Here is a 23,129-nt window from a genome sequence, read left to right as displayed (position 1 = left end):
GGGTTAGATGAGAGTGGAGTTGGGAGGCAACTGTTTTTTCCAGGATTTTGGAGATGAAGGGTAGATTGGAGATAGGACAGAAGTTGTTGAAGTTGGAGGGGTCGGCGCCATTTTTTTTTCAGGATTGGGGTAATGGCAGCAGTTTTGAAGGATGTAGGGACAGTTCCAGTGGTGAGAGAGGAGTGGATGATGGCAGAGATGAGGGGGACCAGGGAGGGGAGGGAGGCTTTAACAAGTTGTGTGGGGAGGGGGTCCAGTTGACAGGTGGATGGCTTGGATTTCTGGACGAGTTCTGTGATTTCAGAGAGAGTGGGGAGCTGGAAGGAGGAGAATGAGTGCGTCGATGGGTGAAAGTTGGCTGAGATGCTGAGGTGGGGGTGAGGGCCAAGGTGCTGGTGGAGATTCTTGATTTTTGAATTGAAGAAGGACATAATGGAGTTGCAGAAGGAGGTTGTGTACAAGTGAGCGGGGAGAGAGTCCTTGGGTTGGGTGATATTGTTAAGCAGAGAGAATAGTGACTTGGAGTTTCCATTATTTGCGGTGATTAAACTGGAGTAGTAGTGGGTTTTGGTGCTGGCGATGGAGTCCTTGTAACATAATATGTGGTTATTGTACATTTCTTTATGAATAGTGAGACCAGTTTTTTGATGTAGTCTTTCAAGTTGGCGACCTTTGGCTTTCATCATCGGAGCTCGGGGGTGAACCAAGGGCGGAGACAGAGAAAGAGACAGATCTGTTTTTTTACGGAGCAAGAGAATTGAGAATATTATAGAGACCAGATCATCAGGAGTGGATGGATTGGGGATGTCAGGGAGGCAGGAGGAGTGGACGCTAGAGATGAGAGTGGCGAGGTTAATGTTCTTTATATTCCGGAATGAGATGAGACGGGGTGGCTTAGAAATGGAGAGAGTGAGTTTGACTGTAAGGAAAAAGTGGTCAGTTATGGGGAGTTCATCAGCTGTAATGTTGAGAGGGGTGACACCAGTGCAACAGATTAAGTCCAGAATGTGTCCTTTGGAGTGTGTGGGAATAGTGGTGTGCTGCTGACATCCAAAACTATCTAAACAGGAAGTGAAGGCTTTGGTGAGAGGGAGATTGATATTGTCCATGTGGATATTGAAATCGCCCAGCAGTGTTATGTGTGGTGAGAGAGAGGATAGATGGGTGAGGAAAGTAGCAAAGTCATTTAAAAAGTCACTATTCGGTTTAGGGGGGCGGTATACAGAGGCAATGATGGTTGGAGTGGGACCAGCCAACTCGCAGACATGGATTCAAACGAGCTGGAGACGGGCACAGACACCGGCGAGACTTTCCACTTCTCGCGGTGAATTATCGCGAGACCTCCTCCCCGACTGGAGCCACGGGGTTGACAGGTGTAAACAAACCCACTAGGAGTGGATTCATTCACCTCGGAAAAATCGTTGGGCTGTTGCCATGTCTCGGTTAGACAGAGAAAGTCCAGCTTCCGGTCGGTGAGGAGGTCCTGGATGAGGTGTCCCTTGCCCGTCAGTGAGCGGATATTGAGTTGAGCAAAGTTGAGAGCGGTGTTGTCGCAGCTGGTGGTGGTGCTAGCCGACTGGGCTAGGTTGGCTAACACGCTGTGGTCAACAGCCCGGCTGGTGGAGCGTGGAGGGCGTCGGGAGCTGGACCAGATGGATTTTATTGCTGTTGAGTTGTTATGGTGGAGATTCCGTCGGGACCCTCGGTGGATGTATCGCTGGCGGGGCTGGAAGGTGATGTCCGGGTGGAGGTGGAGTGCCGCTGGCGCAGGTCCAGGCAGCTGACAGCGCAGTCGGAGCAGGTCAGCAGCCAAGTACTGGTGTAAGCCCGTCACTGGATGGTGAACAGGCAGGAAAAAGAGCCAGACACATACGAGCCAGATGCAGCGTCAATTACCAGGTAGACGCCAGGTGAGGCTCAGGTCGGGACAGGACAGGTAAGCCAACGGTGGTTAGGCTCACACAAGCTGTAGTGCCGACAGATTTTAAACGCGTTCCAGCGAAGGCAATTGCAGAGTCATAAAACCATAAAAAAGTTCAAAAAGTTACCGGCGAGCAGCGGCAGCAAGTTGCGCCAGCGTTCACTCGTCAACGGAAGCCCCAGTTGAGGCTTGTCATCCGCTGACAAAGTGAGAAGAAGAAAGGAGACATTAGTTGCTATGCAAGATTCAGCCAATCTCGTGTAATTGAACATATAAAGGTAAAGCACTTTATTATTCAAAGTAAAAGGCTGGTGTGCTCTGATGGCTCTTCAAACTCATCTTAGCGAGTGCTGTAAATCAGAACATGGGGGCTTATTGTATGGAGTGTGCATGGAGTAGCATTTTGTGACTTTTACATACATTTTCATATTTTTCACAGTAGTCACTCGGGTCTCAGAAAAACAGACATCAACTGCCATAGTGGAACTTAACCTAAGATGCATCGTGCTATCTGCCTAAAATAGAAACACTTTCTGAATACTGCCTTTTCAAAAATTACAAACACAAAAGTGTTTCTGTCATGTACAGGGCTGGGACATCTACACCTCCAAGAATTTGAAGGAGTCATGCTCATCCTGTACACTGTCCTGGCCTGAGTTTTACCCAACACTCCTTTCTCAAACAACTCTCAACAGCAGCAGCAGCAGCTCTCTTTCATCTCTTATGGTCTTTCTTCAGGGCTGCTGGAGGCAGGCCTAGGGGTTTGGGAGTCCTCTATCTCATGCCTCACTTCTATCAGTGTATCCTCTATCCGTGTATCCTCTACCTTTGAATTCTCTTCATCTGTGTCCTCCATGTTAGATGAGGTTGGCCAATCTTACAGTTCTGGTTCTAGGAAAGACTTCATGTGTAAAAGCCCCAGCTTACTGTTGGGATTAGCTGTGGCGCCACTTTTTTTATTTTAGTCTTATTTTAGTCTATTTCAGTCTTATGTCTATGCGGGACATACTGTGGCTTATATTTTTCCGCTTATTTTTCACTTCTGCTTCTGTGAAGGTGTTATATACAGTGAACAATAACAGCATGCACACAGTGTGTCTGTATATGCATATACAATCTTTCTTTATATATATTTTTTGACAGCAAGAGCCTCCTAAACCACAGCTGTCTCCATCATAAGACCATCGGTAGACAGTGGTAGAATCAGCTCAGATTATCTTGTATACATTCATGAGCGACCCATTGCAACCTCCCTCCAGTGCTGAATGGAGAGCGACATTATTACCATGTTAATCTGAATAAAAGGCTTTTTTTCCTTGAAGTATCTGAAAAAGAAGAAGAGTCTTTTATCAGCAGTTTAAACCTTTGAATGTCAGTAAGTGCTCAAAATCAGGCGGCATCACTTTTCTGTAAAGCATATGTACTCCTCATCACTTAAGCCAGCTACACTCACAACTACAGTGCCAGGGGAATGAAAGGTGGAGAGACAGTGATCGTCTGGAAAAGCAAGCATGTTATTAAGGTGGAGGGTGAATGTCTGAAAGAAGCAAGGCCATCCTAAAATACTACCAGTCAAAGAATATCTCACGTGGTCCTCAAAGTGGCCCCTTTTAAGAGACTGACAGGAGAGTGTGTGAGTATGTTCCAGAGAAACAAATGAAATGAATGAACATTATTAGAGTGCCCATCTAGCTTAAAGCCTTGGAAATCACAACATAGACTACATATAATTGTTTTTAACTGATAAGGGTGGCCTAATAACTAATACACTTAACTCATTTTAAATGTTACACTTTGATCTTAAGCTATTGAAAACACAGTTTGTTCAAGAGGTTTTTAAAACAACTTGTCTAGTTCAATGTGTTTCTATCATCAAAGAGAGGGAAGAAAGAACGAGGAACTCCTCCAAGTGAAAAGGGGGTCCTGATTGAAATACATACAGCCAAGGCTACTACAGAATTACACATGTAGTTATGTCTATTACATTTTATGTGGGCATTTAAGAGTCATCTAAAATCTGGTTAATATGTTTCCCAAGACAAGTTGTTCTTCAGTGGCAGTTCAAACGCGTTCATTATCAACTCCTCCACCTACCTCCTTGCTTTCTTAATCATCTTTGGTAACACTTTACAATAAAGGCACACATTTTTTTAGCAAATTAATGCTTACTTGATGTTGAGGTAATGCATGACTCATGATGAATTTCTATTTGAATTCATGTAGGATTCACCATTCCTGTTACCAATCATGAATTAATAATCAAGTTTCTATGACTTCAGGTAATGACTACTTGTTTAATCTTAATCACAATCTTAAACTATAGTCTATAAATTCATCATGAATCATGCATTACTTCAACATGAAGTAAGCATTAATTTGCTAAAACAGTTCTATCATTATTGTAAAATGTCACCCTATCTTCTCTCTGCCCCTCGGTTGCCTTCTTCTATTGGAACAATGCGTACCCCCCTCTGTTTGATTGTCGTCAAAAAGTGGCCTTTGGTAGAAGATCATCAAGTAATCTTTGGGTGGCAGAGCAACATTTTTGTGCATTCACATGGGTGGAACCTTCCTGATTTCCTAAATACTGTGACAAAATTCGCTCCTGTTTTCCACCATGTCCTCTCTGAATGGAGTAGAGGAACCACGGGATACTGTGAAAGCCCCTAAGGATGTTGTTGATCTATTGACAGCATGAAAAATAAACAACTTGTTCCACAGCAAGCAGCTTTATAGTCCTCAGCAAAACCAAAATTAAAGCAAAGTTTGAACACCAGTCACTCCCACGGCAGAGAACTATAATCTGACTATTCAAAAAGCTGGACTTCTAACACTACCTCCAATGTATGTCAGAGGAGCTCATGAAAATGCAGACTTTCTATCTCAAGCTTCAACTGCTGCTGAAATAGAGCAATAAAAAAGAAAGTCACTTTTCTTACAACAAATGGCAATGTTCAATTTCAGGAACATATGAACAGTGTTATGAAACCAGCCAAGCAAAAGGCGACACAAAGTAAGGCCATCTGACACAAAGGGTCGTGCTGTCCCAATCTTCTGTACATACGCAGCATAAAACATTACTGCAGGAGAAAGTCATGAAGGTATATATGAAAAGTAACTGGCCTTGCTCAGTTTTTATTGAGCTCATAAATGGTGATATAAGTGACATAAATGGTTTACCTTGATCAAAGGTTGTACTCTGTCTGGAATGTAAAAAGACCTTCTTTTGACTGCCTCGCCACACAGTTATTACAAACCAAAGAAAAATATATTGCTACATGACTGGAAACTTAGGGCCTGATCTACTAAGATCTCAAATAACGAGCACTATTTTGCGTGTGCAAAATAAAACATTGCATGTGTGACAGGGTCGGGAATAGGATTCTGTGGTGTGTTTTTATTTACCTTTTATTTTGAATGTTGCGTTTGAATGGGTCGTAGTCAGCGAACTCCGACCCAGGAAAAACGTGAGTATCCTGATCCGAGTGTAGGCGGCACCGTGATACAATTAAGAGTTGGAGTGACGAAAAAATCCCTGTTTGATTAAGGAGCAGATCACTCGTTCAGGTTATCCTGTTTCCTTAGGACTTTTCGAAGGGTCGACATGAGGCGGCTGGATTGAAGAAGACCCGACGTGCAGAGACGGGGAAGGAGTGCTCCACGTCGGACTTGGACTTTTTATCAGTTGCCTTTTATCAAATAGTATTTCATTGTCTCTCACACCTGTCGCCTGTTTTTATAAACTATTTATTGTGAATAAATTAGATTATTGTTCAGGTTAGTTTCCTCTGCTTGATTTTTAACTCTGCTCCTCCTGATTTTTAAGAACCTGAGTATTTTTACGAGTCCTACGCTCACGGTTTTAACCCTAGGTGGCGTTGTTGGCAACTTTTTAACATAACCAGGGCTTTTAACTTTATATATTTTTAGCCTGGCCACACACGTGCTATTTCTGGGCGCGTTGCGTGTAATCTACTATGATTGCGTGCGCAAATGATAACAAATGCAAAAGTGGTGCAGACCGCCCTATTTCAATGAGGATTTTGCACATGCTGCCGGCTGTCACCATGGAGAGTTTGAGAGAGCTGAGTGCCCGTAAACGTAAAATTAAGTTTGAAGCTATGGAGTTAGAGGTATTGGTGGAGGAGGCGAATTAACACATTGGTGAACTCCAGCAGAGACATCTCAGCGTTGCCAGAAGAAACGAGATTTGGGAGGTCACCTGTGAAAAGGTGAATTCTGTGAGAAAAAACAGAAGATCTGCAGATGAAATAAAAAGAAGATGGCAAGATATCCGCTGAAGAAAAAAGGCAATACTTTCCCTTAGTAAAATCTCAGCGTATTTCTAATATTGGACACATTTAATTAGTTTAAAATGAATTTGCTTCGTCCGTCTCGTTGAATTTAGAATGGAATAAAAATCACGATTTCATTATTTGAAAAGTGTTTTAGTAAGTTGTCCGTCATGACCGTAAAAATAATGTTTATCTCTTTTTTTCTTAAATGGAGAATCTTCAGCAGATGTCTGACAATCCCGCCGCACTCCTCAAATCAGCTCAGACTAGAAAACACCTCAGCAGAGCCCCGAAGGCGTCCAGATCGTTATGATGACATTGATTGGAAGTTGCTGCAGCAACAAAGAAATCAGACGAATGGGTTACAGGCCATTGATCAGGAGGTGAGAGCTGTGTCCAATGTTGTGCCGGGACACTTGGACCATCTTGCGCACAGCAGGTCAGTGGTGTGTATTGGCTGACAATGGCCGTCAATACCCTTTGCAACAGTCAGGAGGTCATTCAGTGGCAGTCCTTCAACTGAGCCCCTGGTGAATGAAGAGGGAGGGGAGAGCACAGGAGATGAACATTCATTACACACAGGTGGACACTGGGAGACGCCAGCACTAACTGTGATGGTGCGCTGGAATTATACAGATGCAAGAAAATGCAGTGTTGCAAGGAGTTTCTCCATAGGAGATATGGCATGGCTCCTTTTTGTGACTGGCTCCAAATCAGCCCTTAGGTCATCCAGCAGCTCAAAAATGGCGTTGCTGGATAGACGATATGTCTCTACTATTCTTATTTCTGACAGTCCAAATATGCTGACACGTGCACAGAGGATTCTTTCTCTCCGTCGTCTGTCATTGCACCTATGCCTCCTTCTCGCCACAGTGACCGCAGCCATTTGTGCGTAACGCTGTGCCACTTTGCATCTGCCTTTCGAACGTGCTAAATATAGGCGCAAGAACACAGCCCGCTATCTGCTTCAGGTTTGATGAATCACATTGAGGGCGCTAAATGATTACATTTGCATCTCCTCCTCCCAGTATTTTGTGTGTTCTGATAATCTGCATGTATTCTGCATATTCATGAAGGCAAATACGCAAAACATTTAGCGTGTGCTATTTTGCTCTTTTGACAGACGCAATCCTCGGTACTCCCGGTTAGTACATCTGCTTTGCGTGTGCTATCAAGTTTGCATGTGTTTTTATACACGCAAACCTTTGGTAGATTGGACCCTAAGTTACATACCAACTTTTTGCCTTGATATTATCTGCCAAAGACCAAATTCAAACCATACCACTCATAGTTTTTAATGAACCCTGCATTTGTCTCATTATATTTCAGTTGCAAAGGATAAGTGCAGAAAGGACATTTTTAGGGGTTAGTGAATGCTAAAAGCTGTACATGAAGGATAAACCAGAGCAGAGGTGGAGATAACCTGAGTGTTAAAAGCATTAAAACAAAAAAATATTTAAAGTTACATCAAAACTTTGTGTTCATCACTCTTAGGTTCCATTACAGTGGCTGACATTTAACTCACCTAAGAAAGGTTCTGAGGTGAAAATATTTTAGCTATTCAACAGAAATTCAGTCGCTTCAATCAATTATAACAACAAAGAGGCACAAGGCATAAAGAACATTTTCACAGTTTGAGTCATTGTGGGAGCAGAACAAATCACCCATTAAATTATTGGAAAAAGTCGGCTGACGTCTGGGCCACTTTTGTTCTTGTATTAATATTGATTTATGACACTTTCCTTGAAGGGATCTCAGTAAATAATCTTTCAGTACAATGAAAGGTATGCTCATGCATGCACGGCTACATAATGTTTATCTGTAAGGTGTTGAACTTAAGGAGGTGTGCAGTGCTGGGATTCACCTAATGTCTTGAAAGTGTTATTAGTCTCGATAGAACAGTATGTGAATGTTAACAAAGCTTAAGAACTATTAGTGAAAGCTGAGATCCATTACTTTGTTTGACTTTCACTGTTTCATGAGTCTGTTAAACCAGTGTTGTTTTGTTTAACCTCAGTTAACTAAGAGATAAGATGTATACCGTCAAACCATGCATTTAGTCCCCACCAAGAAATTTGATTGGATAAAAGTCATTTCATGTGCACTGATTTTTAACACAACACAAAAGCTTTAAGGAGTATATATTATATCAAATCAGATATTTTGAGTAATTCAATTTGTCCAGCTTAATATAATTTCAATTTACAGTGCAAGTCCCACTGCTCAATTCATATTTATAGCTTAGATTAATCTCTCTTTTTTTGTATTTGTTTGGCTGTTCTCATTACATTTGAAATACAACCAGTTTCCTGTGTAACCAGGTCCCAGTCCTGAAGTGATCTCCATGCACAAAAGATGAGCATTGAAGTTAGTATGGTTTATTATTCCATGTTGATGGACAGTGGAAGCCAGCAAATCTAAGAACAGGTGATTGTCCAGAGGAGAAGTATAATCAAAAACTTTAGAGTGAACAACTGTACCTCCAGTGAATAACTGCGACCAGTATCACTCAAGATTAACATTAAGGTGACAAGCATTCGGACCTGGCTGTTTACACTGTGGATGCACTGAAAAGTTCTATCTGTATTTGATTGTTGGCCACATGTGAGAGTTTCGTATGAGGAATAAATTAGATTTGTGTATACAAATAAACTTACGTAACACAAAGTAGCTGGTCTCATTAGCATGCAGCCACATGAAATAGAATGCAGGTGGAAAAACTTTTCTTCAATGTCTGCAATGTATGTTGTCCATGTATGCCAGTATGATTTTTTTAAACAACTTCATTGGCTCTTTTTTAAAATCCTGTGGGGTCTTCATTGTAACCTCAATGTAAACATGGCTCTGAATGTTTATCTTCACTTCCATTATATCAGCTCAACATATCCCAAAGCTACTTGTGTCCTATTTCTTAGGAAATAGAGTACATACCGGCCCTCTTTGCTGTCCTTTAAGATAACATGAATTGGCCAGAGTATTTTATTTGAATAGAATTTCCTAATTTGTCCAAAGGCATCATGAGCAGTCCATTTGTGTGTGTTAAATTCCAGTTTTGGAGCTACAGAATCTAAATCACCACAAGTTTATGATGTGCCCTCCAGCTAAGTATGCTCTCTTTTAAGAGACTGTCTTGTTCAGTACAAGTTATGTACAAACTGTATGTCTCTTTATTTCATTCAACAATGGCCTCTTGAAACTTCTTTGCGGTTCTTTATTTGTTTTACTTTTTTGTTGACTGATTTTGCCCAACCGTGGGGTCTACTACAAACAGGCCCATGCTGTCGGCTACAGATTAAAACTGTGACAAACACGCACTTACAGGCAGAGGCAGATACATGCACCGTGATTCTCTTTGAGCCATTTTGCCAGGGGCTATGAAATGTGCAACCTGAATGTGTCTCTGAGTATGTGTGTGTGTGTGTGTGTGTGTGTCTCTGAGTTTGTGTGTTTGTGTGTGTGTGTGTGTGTGTGTGTGTGTGTGTGTGTGTGTGTGTGTGTGTGTGTGTGTGTGTGTGTGTGTGTGTGTGTGTGTGTGTGTGTGTGTTCGTGTTCTGCCCTTTGCAAATGTATGTCTCATGATTAATTCCTGTCATTCATCCCCCATATTCCCAAAACCCATCCTCTGTGTCTGGCTCTTTATCTCCTTCTCTGTCTCTCTGGCTAAGTTTCTCCCTCTTTTTGCACTCATTTGCGCTCATCAGCACCTCAGATTCTCCCTGACATTTTTCCCATAATCCTCCAGTACCAGGAAGTTAAGCCCTGCAGGGGCCAGACTGACATTTAGGAACTGCACTCTAAGCAGGATAGCTGAAAACTTTTACATGCAGACACACACTTTAATGCACACACACTGGTAGATATACTTTTGGATACATGTACCTGAAAATCCCCCCACTCCCCATCATGCTTACATGCGGAACTAACGAATTTTAAAGGCACATTAGAAAAGAGTAATGAGTGTGTAGGTTTGGAAATACTTTTTTGACTTTCTCAAAAAAAGAAGCTGATAATATTTTTGTCTTATCTTCTTTTCCTTTTTTTCTTGGTGTTGAATTTGGGCAAAACCAGGACAGCAAGGTACAAAGAGAGACATTTGCTCTGTGTTCAACCTTGGGGATGCACAACATTAGGGGTAACCCCAAATAGTCGAATATTCGACGATTCGTTCTAATGAGCCTTAGTCGACTGCCAACCTCATAGTCGAATATTTGCATATGAAACGTGGATCATTCCATTCAAACCATGGGGGTGCTCAATGTCTAATTTTACATTATTTTCCTGTTTCCCGTAAAATAGTGTCTCATATAGCCTATTTTTATAAAAATATAGACTTATTTAATGTAATTCTGAGAACAGCTTTTGAAGTGTTAAATCTCCTTAAAGTGGTAATTAAATCTCCCCTGGTAAATAAAGGAGGACCATTTAGCGGGGACCTGTGGAGCAGACGTACCTCAGCTGGCCTTCAAGTCTTTCTACTTTCATGGCAGCTCAAAATGTCAGGAAAAAAAACTTCAGTTGATCCTAAAAAATAGTAATGAAGATGAGGAGCAGCTTCATGAAGAGGGCTTTGAGATCAAGGATTACCGGACCACACAAAAACTGTACGGGGCCAAAAGAACGAGCAGGGATACCCAAAGCTGTCCGAAGCCTCAAAAACAATCCACAGCATCCCATCCACCTCCACGCCATCAGAGAGGATATTCTCAAAGACAGGATTTACAGTCAACAGAGAAAGGAGTGCACTTCTGCCTGTAAACACCATGGTTTTCCTCACGTACAATTTGAAAAGACTCAAGCAGACAAAGACGCGATGAAAGACTGTTTTAAAATGTACTGTTAAGAGATTTAAAAACCCTTTAGCTGGTTCAGGTTTGATTTTTGAACATTATACAAATGTTTAGCCTTAAGTTGGACAAACTACCCTCCGCAGCGCTGCTCTCCACTCTGCAAACACTGTATAAATATCTCCTGACTCCTTATTCTATAACGGCGCGTTGTTCCATGTTTAATGGATGGTGGCCTTATTTGAGTTTTCTCTCCTTCATCACCTCGTTGTTTTTGCGTGCAATATAGATTTAAAAAATCTAAGTTTTATGCTTATAATATTCTATTGTCCCCTTTACTTTAAGCTACGAGTCTCTTAATTGAAAAGGGTTATGCGTAATATTGTCATGCGGTCACCATCATGCAGACTTTGGGTCAATAAGGAAAAACAACAAGCATTCGACTATTCGTCGACTATGGGCAAAATCTGATGAATCAGATTCGACTAAGCAAATCCTTGGTCGGGCTCACCCCTACACAACATACAGGAACAACAACAATGTTGTTTATTTTATTGTTTGTGAAATTGGATTTTAGAAAAGAAAAGAAAAATCACCATCTCAGTAATGAGAACATTCACAGAAATGTAGTGGAGTCAAATGTATGATATCTGTCTCTTGAATGTAGTGAAGTAAAAGTAATTAGTTTCCTCCAAAAAATTAACTTTAGTAAAGTTGCTCTAAAATGATACCTCTCCTAATGTTATGTCCACAAAACTGAGTGCTCTTTGTGGAATTGGGCCTCTGCATCCTAATTTTCACTATGGTAGCGTTTTTCGACAGGGCAGCACAACTCATCAGAACACCTGCTGTGCTCCATTCACAAATTGCTGAATATAACGGAGCTGACCTATCTTCCGGTAAACATCTACCTACTGCTTCTAAGGTTCAATTTCTTAAGACTCACATTCAAACCTTAAGTCCGCTAACAAACATTTAACATGACTTGGTTAATATAACTCTATATAATAAATAAGGATGCGTTGTTTTAAGTATGATGTATCACACTTGTATTAAAAAAAAAAACGGTTCGTTTTATTATGTGACAAGGAAGAAGTAGAAGTTTGAATCACATTTTCAGCCAAGCCAACTAAACATTGTGAGTTATTCTTTCTTCACACTGAAATTTTACAAGGGGAAATATCTCTCTTTGAAAAAACTACCACAAAACTGTCAGAAAGTTATGACTAAAACATAGACTAAAATGAGGTTAAAATGAACACTGACTCAAAAGTTAGATTAAAAAGAAAATGGAGTTCCACTGACTAAATCCTGGCTAAAACTACACAAATCACAAGATATGACTAAAATCAACCATAATTTTCTGAAAATGACTAAAACTAAATTCAAAATTAACACTAGTCTCTTGGCAGATCTCAGAAACTTTTACATTGGTTAGGTGGGCACAGTACAGGACTTTAAATTGTATAAGCTCGAGGCGGGCAAAGGGTGTTGAGAAATATATCCTCTTAACAGCTACATCCCAGAACCCATCTGTAAGTTCTGACCCCAATTCAGCTTCCTCCTGAATATTTTTGTATCAGCGAACCTTAGAGGCCAGGGGAAGACCTCCAGCTCCAAATTCTACAACTAAACATCTTTGGCCTCTGGATGCAATTTAGGATTCAGGGCCAAACTTTGGTTTTGGCTTCAATGGAACATTTCGCTTACATATCATTTTTTTTTGTTTTTTAATTCAAACAGAGTTAACAGTACAACACATCATGTTGTACATACAGTATAAGCACAATTTCTTCTTTTTGGATGGCTGTATGTTGACTTCAAATAAGCTAATTTTCAGTCTATTATTAAGTGATTCACAATCAGAGTCAAAAAGAATATAAATTCCAACCACATAGTTTTTTTTTTAAGGCTACTCCATGAAGTGCTGACACAGATGGAGAAATTCCTGGATCAAAAGTAGAGAAAGAAAGAAAGAAAGAAAGAAAGAAAGAAAGAAAGAAAGAGGGGTGATTAAATAAAGCATAGTAAAGATATCCAATACATTGCATTATGCCATAACATAAGATCCAAAAAAATCCAAAAATTCAGAATTAATTTCAAGTTTCCTGTTAATCACATACTGTACAAGGCGATGCAAAGTGTTGCCTCCAGTTACATTTCTGACCTCCTCGTTCCATACTCCACTTGTCATCCACTGAGAACATCTAACCCTGGCCTTCTTTCCATCCCCCGCTCCAACTACAAAACCAAAGGGTGTCATGCATTTGCTGTCTATGCCCCCTCTCTCTGGAATCAGCTCCCTCAATACATCAGGTCTGCTGAATCATTAGATTGCTTCAAGGAGCTACTCAAAATTCATCTGTACAGACAAGCCTTCATATAACCCTTATTCTGAGTTCTATGGTTGTTTGTTTCTTTATTTCACTATTATTTGCATAATGCATTTTGATTTTGTGTTGTTTGTTTTTATTTCTGTGCTTGTGAAGAATTTTGTAAAAAAGTGTTTTAAAAATCTTATGTAAAGAACATTTTACTTACAACACAATACGATACAATGCGGCATACTACTGTATGATATGTTATGATACGGTGTGATACAATGCAATACTGTCGGAAACTTTAAGATATATTATGATGCAGTGCGACTTGATAAGGGCCAATGTGAGAAAATATAATATGGTTCAACACAATTTGATGCAATAGGACCGTGTTGGACCGAAGTGCTGAAATAATTTTGCTTTATCCACAGTAGTACTAATGTACAAAAAACATCAACATGTTAACAGAGCAGAGCAAATCAATGACAACCATGGATTACATATATTGCACATGATATATTTCCACATTGGATTGGAAGTGTTACAGCAGCAAAGTAGACAGTGCAAAACAGTATAAAGCAAACAAGAGCCTATAAAATATCAATTATTAAAAAGTTATTAGCAATTAAAATTAAAGAAGTAAAAATAAGCATATCTTACAACCTATATACACAGCGTATATACATAACTATATAAGTAAATTTACAAATATTTCCAAAACCAATGACGCGTTGAAAAATGTGCACAGACTTGTAGCCTAAGTATAAACAATGTACAGAACAGAACTGGGAAGATGGGTGGAAAGACATATTGCACATGTAAGAAGAGAAGGATGAAGGATTCTTATCTTATTTTTAAACGACAACACCAAGCCTTTGGATGGCCATTCAAGACCTTTTTTTTTTTTTCACATTTCAAATGTTTTGTATGTAAGAGCCTAGATACAAAATAACAGTAAAGATGAATAAAATGAATGCAAATTAAGTGGAGGAAGTATAAGGAGCAGCAGCAGTTGGGAAGAGAGATCAGAAAAGCAGCACAGGTGAACAATGATTGGATTACATACCTCCACAGTATGTAACTATTGGTACCAGCTAATTAACCCATAAAGGTATGAGCTCAGAAATAATACTCTTCCACATACTTAAAGGGACTGGACTCAGTTGTATCTTAAGGAGAAGCGTTATGCTGTGTCAGAGTTTCTTAGCGCATCGCTTGTTCTCAGAAATCTCTAAAATGTTTGTCCCCCTTCCCCCTCCCTCTCAATCCATCCATTCATCCATCCTCCCAAAATCCCCTCAGCTTTTTTAGTGTTACCCTTAAAGGCTTATTAGCACCCCTCCTGTGTGTGTACGTGTCTGTTTGTCTCTCATGCACTCGATCTAGCATCCTTCTCCTCCTCTTCCTCCCCTCATCTCTCACACTATATCCCTGCCCATCTCCTGCACCCCCCACCCCCCAATAATAGCCTCTGGCCATGAAAAGTTTTACAGATGTGAGTTGGCAGACCTTGTGTGTGTGTGTGTGTGTGTGTGTGTGTGTGTGTGTGTGTGTGTGTGTGTGTGCGTGTGTGTGTGTGTGCGTGTGTGTGTGTGTGTGTGTGTGTGTGTGTGTGTGTGTGTGCATGCTGGCAGACCTTGAGACCTGTCAGTGTTTCACTGTGTCAAACGAGGACGCTGGCATCCTGCCGACCTCTCATCCCCCCTCACTCTCTAACACTTTTTCTCACACATACACACGCACACATGCATACACACTCAATCGTGCAAACTCACAGACAGTGAAGAAATCCCAGCCCTGTGGCTCAAACTGGGCACAGATCAGAATGTTGCAAACTACTTGCTAACTACCCTGCAGATACTGTTTTTCGACAGGCCGAGTTGGCCCCTAAAAACTATTTTGCTGCCTGGCACTTGCTTTGGATGCACCACACATGTCTTCCATAGCTGCCTGGAAGACACGCTAGTCCAACTTCAACAAGTTTACTCGTTGTCCATGCCCAACATTTCAGCCAGCAGTAACTCCAGTACAGGCTGCACGCTAATTGAGCTTGCAGAGTAAGTTTTACCTTGAGGCCCACTGTACAATCCACCTCACTGCAGCCATGAAATACAGCAGTCAGAATGCTTTAACAAAAGTGGTTGTTAGCCAGCTGAGCACTGTCTGAAATCTTCTTTCCTCTAAGCATTGAGATACATGAATTGGAGCATTGAAAATTCCAGTTGTGTAACTCTCTAAAACCAAGAATCTGACAAGCGTTCCAACTAAACTTGGCGATTAGGAGTGTGTGCAGATCTCTTTTCTTTTCATTCTGCACCTAGCTACCCGTTAATTTCATGTGCAGAAAAATGGATAGCCATAAAGTCATTGGTGGAGTATCTGTCCTAAACTGCATCATTACTGTCTGATTCATGACATTGCATTGTCATACAAATATTATTTACAAACTGATGTTGTGAAAAGTTTGAACACAGGTGATGAACTCAGATGAAATACTGCAAGCCTTAGCTGTCTATCTCCCCAACCAGTTCCTCCTGCACACCGTTAAGCACACATGGAGCCACCTTACTGCTGATAATACAGTTTTTGTATTTCCCAGCCTCTCTGAGTTTGTTTGACTCTTCTGGCCTGACAGAGGAGGACTGATCTGGCCTTAAAAGAGATTTCAGTGTATTAAAAAAGCCATTACCATTATTAACACTATCAGTAAAAGTACATCAAATCAAATCCATTCAAAGTTTCATGATCTGATTCTGGAAAATGACAGGATAGACCAAACTTTGCTCTCCATGCCAGGTTAGAGAGGCTTCAAATGGTGATTGAAATGTGCTTGCACAGCTGTTATTTTTACAGTTTGTATTAACTTTGATTAAGGGCCAAGCCATCACTGCCATAAAGGAAAAACATTTTTTCAATATTTCCTAACCTCTGGACTTTTTAATGTGTTTCTAAAATTACCTTAATGTGTTATGGACTTCTGTGTGAGAGCCTGTGTACCTGCCAAATTAGTACATTTGGACTTTTACAGCATTGATATCAATTTACACACTGCCGTCCTCTAATGGAAATATTGGAATTTAAAGATTGCACTTAACTTTAATTTGGAGGGAAATATTGAAGAGTTTTGTAGCTACTTGTTCTGGTATAGGTGGTCACTCTGAACAAGCTTAACCAACAACCCATGCTGTGATCTTCATCTGTGTCAACAAGTCTTACAGCCCTTCGTTTCAAAAACCTCTAACACGGGCTGAGTTACCACCTCTAAATGAACTGCCTGATCTGAGTGAATTTTGCTCAGTGTTTGCTCCACATTCAACCGTGGAGACGCACGATATACAGGTATGACTAAACCACTGAGACAAACAGAACTACACAAACACAGTTTACTGTCTTTGGGATCAGATTTCAGAAAAGATAAGGGAATTCATGAGCTGACTTCAAAGCAAAAGTAGTGAGTAACTAGAGCACTGATAGAAATTTAGTGGAGTAAAAAGTAAAATGATGGTCTTCTGAATGTAGTGGAGTAAAAGTAATAAGTTCCCCAAAAATAATACTCAAGTAAAGTACAGATAATCAAAAAATGTACTTAAGAACAGTACTCAAGTAAATTTACTTTGTTACTGTACACCACTGAGTATGACGCAAAGATGTGGAGTTGAGGTCAGCCTTTAGCTTCCTCGAACAGTTACAAGGTGCCCGTCTGTCAGTCAAGTCAGCCGTGCCCCTGATTATGCAAAACTCATAAGTTTGATACTTTTTAAAATACAGAGTTATACAAAACATTCACCCCTCATACAGTGTGTACTGATAGAGAAATTAGCCATTCAGATCAAAACCGTTTTTTTGTACCTGGCTGTCAGCATGTTTTTTTTTTTTGTGCTGTAAAGATCAAGTAAACTGCAGTTTTTAACACTTTGCATCACCTTCATTTCTCATAGGCAAAGGTTGCCACTTGATTAAAGTGCAAGTCCCATAAACAGGCAATAGTCCTCATTGCGGCGGTCACTGGTCCTACTCCTGGACACGACTATTTGCTGCATGTCTTCTCCTAGTGTCATGCACCCACGCTTCATTTGCAGATACTAAAATTACAGCTATATTCCTGCTGCAGCAATGGAGGATTGCTTGTGGTACATCTGGAAAAAAGTATCCATCAACTATAGTTTGCTCTCTTTTTGAATGTTTGGAATAGGTGTCATACATCTGTTTTCATACCCTTAATACTTGTAAGACAAGACATTATGTGGACACCAAAACAGCATGGCAAACTGTAAACAAATTACCATAGTTTGACAGTTTGATAGGTTGCGAACATGGACAGCAATGTTGCTAAGTACATGTCCTGCATCTCCAAATCAATATAAGCTAAAGGGACAGTTCCCTAGAATCCATGTGTCCTAACAACAAAAATGTTAAAATCAAAGTAAACAGCAAAAGAGATCTTGCTGTCAGAGCAAAACCCTCTGCATATCTAATCAGGGCAGATGAAATCCAATGTGTGCAGTTGTAGAATAGCAACAACAAGCCAGTCACCACAGATTACATTTCCACAATTAAGGAGGAATTCACATTTCCATTGCTCATCATGGGTACCCGCATGTTGATGTTTTAACATCTTGGGACATGCTGTGGTGAAATAAGAAACATACTTACAGTGGCAGTGAAAAAATACTTTCCAATTGCAGCCACAATCTCCCATTACCAGTGAGATCTTGTGTTTACTAAGGAGAACCCTAACAGAAATCTATCTTATAACACATTTTGATGCTACTTATGTTGCTTCAGAAACACTATTTGATCTGACTTTTGTGCATCATGTGAATGTGAAAGTTGTTTTCTAATCAACTTTTCAGATTTTTAGTTTTTACTCCTCTAATGTCAGATACATTTTGAGCCTTTGTGATTATGTCTGTTCATTATAACCATACCAACTTCAAACATGAGTTTAACATCACAATTTGTCAAGATACAACATTTTTGTGGAGACCCATTCAATTCCCTAGGTACGAGCTCAAATCACCACCTGGGGTTTTGGGGATCACTTCCCTGAAAACCAACCAACATTGCTGCATAAATCACTTCCATACAGACATGGTGAACTAAGTAACATGACCCTATCACTTCAGTAAAAAGTACCTTAAGTTAGTAGATTTTTACCAGTCATTTATAATTTAAAGTTAGTCTCAAAATTAACTTTAAATGATAAATGACTGGTAAAAATTGCCATGTACAGTGTTCCTCCAGCAATCTGTGAATCTCCTTATCTGACACTACCCTGTGGCAGCAGTAACAGACAATAAACACAACTAAGAACAACCAGCCTCGTTGATAGACTATTTTGTGATGGGTTTCATAACCAGCTAAATTATCTGTATAAGAGCTTCAATATTGGTTGTATAAGCTCTTGAACTGGCAGCAGGTACAGTTTTTGGTGTGGACATTTGTTTCAGAGTAAGATGCTCTGTGTTCAGAAAAGACCGCATGTCTCTGCAGTGATCATTGGGGAAAAAGATCCAACAGAACTGTAAGCACTGAAGTATAAGGGAAAACAGATACTGCTGTCAGCCACAGGTGCTGCTGTGTGTAGATTACCATGCATTGAATGCTTCTCGAGTTCAACCAAAAGTAGAGAAAATTGGAAAAATCTTCAGAATCTCAAAGAAGACACTCATCCAGAGTTACCCTGTGTACTTCAGCTGATGTAATGAGTATGCTCAGATGAACTTGACCTTCATTAAATTTCTGAAATGTTATACACTTCATAATTTAATTTATTCTTGACAAACTCCCACATACACTCTTACTTTAACATCATGTGACATCTGGACAGTGATGTGACCTTCCAATATGAAACAGGCAGTTGCCACAGGGAAAATACATTTAAAATCATCATGCTCTCCTTAAATCTATTTCTCTCTCTGCAGTTTCATGCCCTCTTTCTTTTCACTTTGTTCTCCTGTCTTTGTCTTACGCGTCTCCCTGTCTCGTTCGACCTTTTTCTTTGTGCGCCTGTCACCTTATCGCGCTCTGCCTCTGTTTCTCTCAATCCGGCTGCAAGGGGGAACAGATGGCACTGATCCATAACTTAGTTAAGTGACTGACTTTAATGAGAAAGGACATACACACAGAAAGAGAGAGACAGCAAGAACGATGGAGATTAAAAGGGAAAACCAGATGAAAGCCGGATGATTCCCCTTCATGTAAGACAAAGCTAAGGCAGGAGGCACTTGAGTCGCAAAGTTTGAAACCTTTTATGTCAACAAATAGCAATACAGAAATATCTGGCATTCAACACTCTGTCCCTCAGTTTGCCGTACACAAAGCTGCAGCATACTGAAGACTTGGCAAGAAGCTGAAGAGTGTATATAACTCTAACACCAAGAGCATCTTCTATACACAGCCAGGACACTGCTTCAGGAGAGATACATCATGGTTAGAAGGTTAATCAGATTAGAAGAATCAGGTAAATCAGAGTGTTCGGGTGTGGGGTGTGAAAACCTGCAGTCTGTTTATGTTACAAGGTAAGGGTCTGAATTGCTTGTCAGTGTAAGAGTGGTATATCCACAGTCTGAGTTTGAATACTGTGTTTCTCTGAAACCTGTAGTTCCAAACTTTTTATTCAGTTTGTGACATCTTAAGATAAGAATATCTCCATGCTAATTTATGGACATACCTTAAGCCATTTTGACTTTATCATTTTTAATTTGGGAACTGTAATTTTTGTAGCAGCTCAGAGATAGATCAGGTCAGATTATAAGATAGGCTCTTGCAAAGATACGCAAATGTGTATTGACGATGGTCATCATATCAAACTACTGAATTAGTTAATGTAGTTATGCAAATGGTTATGGATAGTTATGCAAATTAGAATCCCGACAGGGTGAGCTGATAGCTTAATCGTTTGAATTCAAATTAAAGTGAACATTTCCATTGAGGATAATGTTAGACAAGTTGAATGAGATTTACAGGAATATTTATATTGACATTTCTGTCCTCATTCAGCTCTCCTTCTTCTTGGGACTATGCAGTTAACACACGAACACATAAATGAGGCAAATGTCACAACTTATAACAAAACTGCTATTATCATTAACGCTTATGGTTTACATTACATTGTAACAGTGGTTTGAAGTGCACCGCTTTTAACTGTAACCCCTTGTCTTTCTTACCAGTGCCCTCTCCTGTACTTTGCATATTACAGATTCTCTTGGTTATTCATAATAGAAACTAAAAGTCAGTACTAATGGCACACTTTATGATGCTATAGTGTCCTTTTGCAGGGCATCACATGATGCTAACTTGTCTGTTTTCACTGGACAATAACATTAAATGATCGTGATCTTACAAGTCTTTAAAGTGGCAGTTAAATGAGGTAGATATGAGTACAAAGAAGACAGGAACAATATTGTCCTGGTTCTAAAAGGGCATAAAGAGGACTGGAACCAATGCAGAGCTGGATGATGACACAGGTCAGAATTAATTTGACATTTTTTGTGTGATTTCTTCTCTGAATTTATCACCACAATCATTGCTGACTCCTACTCAGCTTTTATTTTTCTTCCTCTTGCAGCTACTGTCCTTTCCCATCTGTGTGAGTCTCTGTTGTGTGATGAAAGTGGAGCAGACTTGTTTTCATCGCTTTCTAGTAGAGTCCTCCAGAGATGGCCCTGATGACTTCTTTGCACCACACACCAAAGCCACTGTATAGTAGCTTGATGGAACATTGGCTAGGAGCATGGTGATGCAGAGATGCAGAAGTTCTTTATTTGTGTGACACACTGAAGTATTTCTGTCAATAAACACATGTTCAATTTAAGCGCTGGATGGGCAAAGATGCATTCACCTGCTCTTAAGCATTTGCCTGGAACGCAGGCCAGGATCTTGCTCGACCAGAAATTGTTGGGACCCAGTAGCTCCTCGTACAAATAATGCTGGATTCCTTAAGATGAAAACTAACATCGTTTGTTGCCACAGTGTCAACAGGCAGAGGTGAAATATGCAGGACTCCTTTAATCAGATTGATACTGTTTGATCAGCATGTGTGATCAGATGCTTCTGCTGTTAAGCATTAATCCCTGTTGTTATGGAGTACTGAACAATCAGAAGTATTCAACACAGCCAGGTTGTATTGTATTTAAATGCCTAAATCAGGTCTGTGTAATCATTGTCTGATTTCTGTGCAGGCTCATCTTTGACTGAAGATACAAACAGATTATAGTCACACAATGTAGTGAGACTTTACATGCAGAAGTGGATATTAGCTATCAGTGCTGCCATATTTAAAAGGGAATTCACCCTTACAGTGCAGGAGCAACAAAAAGTATCAGAGGAAACACTGGACTGATGCAGGCAACCTGGATAATAAGTAACATTGCAACACTGTGTTGTGCAGAGCCAGCATAATTTGTTTACACACACAGAAAACTTCGAAATACATGATTTATTAGCACCAGGTGAAACAGTACCAGACGTATACTTCCATCAGTGTTGTAATAGGGTGATGCATGATGCATCTAAAGTAGGGTGCACCACTGTGTGTTTGCATGTTCTCCCTGTGCCTGTGGGGGATCTCTCTGGGTGCTCAAGCTTCCTCCTACAGTCCACAGACATGTTCATTCACTTCAATTTGTGACTCCGAATGTGCCTGTAGGTGAGGATTTTCCGTCTCTATGCGCCAGCCCTGTGATTGACGAGTGACCTGTTCAAGGTGTAACCCACTCGTCCCCCAGTGTCAGCTGGGATTATCTCCAGGGCCTCACAACCCTCAGAGGGAAAAGCAGGATAGATATTGGATGGATTGATGGATACTGAAAATAGATGCCATTTAAAAACATCAGAGAAGTCCCAGTCACTTTTTATTAAAATAAAAAAAATCCTACCTTCCTACTCTTTGCCAAGATGTGATGTAATATCTATATTGTTCATACAGATCTGTCCAGTGTGGGACTGTTCAAAGCCTCTGAAAATTCCTGGGTTTGTAGCGGCTCTACTTGCTGCAGTCTGCCTCCCCTTGCTTGATACCAGGGTTTAGTTTTGTCTTCCCTTTTCTGCTGCAGGGATTTACTGGCCAATGTCCCATGGGGAATAAACAGACAGGGGCTAAAACACTTTCATGGGGGTGTCATCTTTTTAGACAATCGCCTCGCTGTGTGATCTTTGGATCTGATGTACTAAATGTACAATAACTGCTATGGACACAAGTTGTTTCTTTGGGATTTGGTCAAATTCCAGTCCTCATTATCTGATCACAGAGGGGTCAATACTTTCATCAAGACATTAGACAATGACTCAGCCTCAGGGGGGCAGCCCTGCCTTCAGGGGAGCTGTTACAGTGCCTTCAAATGGACTCCAGCTAATGCTCAGAGTTGTTTTATTTGATGTTAGGCTCATGTGGGTTGAAATATTGCACAGTTTTTCTTTCCAGATAATCATAAAAGGCCTTGAGTTGCAGTAGAGAAACCATGCTTTGTAAACCTTTTGCCTTTAAACAACACTTTTTCAAAAAAAGTCTGCTTCTAATGAAGACCAAGGTCAACTTTGATATCACTGAAGAAAAGAAGATTGAATAGCAGACTATAGTTGCAGATTATTTCTGCATGAAAATATGAGACTCTGGTCAGTTTGTAAGGTCTGAGCTTCAGCTTCAGTGAACATGGCGTTACAAAAACGATTGCGAAATGCCGAATTGCTGGTTTAGAAGGACGAATGAGGTAAGGGGAAAATTAAGAAAAGGATAATAATATTATAATATGATAGTTCTTAATGGAGAATAACACGGAGAGGACAGTTACAAAGAGACGTAATACAA

At 40.3% G+C, this 23,129-nt stretch overlaps 1 long non-coding RNA gene across 1 annotated transcript in view; it reads left to right on the top strand.

Moving 5' to 3' along the window:
• Positions 1-5,697, top strand: part of LOC117828051 — a 97,430-nt gene extending 91,733 nt beyond the window's left edge. Inside the window, exon 3 of the long non-coding RNA XR_004634321.1 lies at positions 5,507-5,697. This is a non-coding gene — a long non-coding RNA (uncharacterized LOC117828051). The remainder of the gene's footprint in view (positions 1-5,506) is intronic.
• Positions 5,698-23,129: the final 17,432 nt, after the last annotated feature.

This window comes from Notolabrus celidotus, chromosome 16 (genome assembly GCF_009762535.1).
Source record: "Notolabrus celidotus isolate fNotCel1 chromosome 16, fNotCel1.pri, whole genome shotgun sequence".
NCBI classification, from domain to species: Eukaryota; Metazoa; Chordata; class Actinopteri; order Labriformes; family Labridae; genus Notolabrus; species Notolabrus celidotus.
Note: the sequence above shows the minus strand (reverse complement) of the source record. Positions and strands in the feature narration are given on the sequence as shown.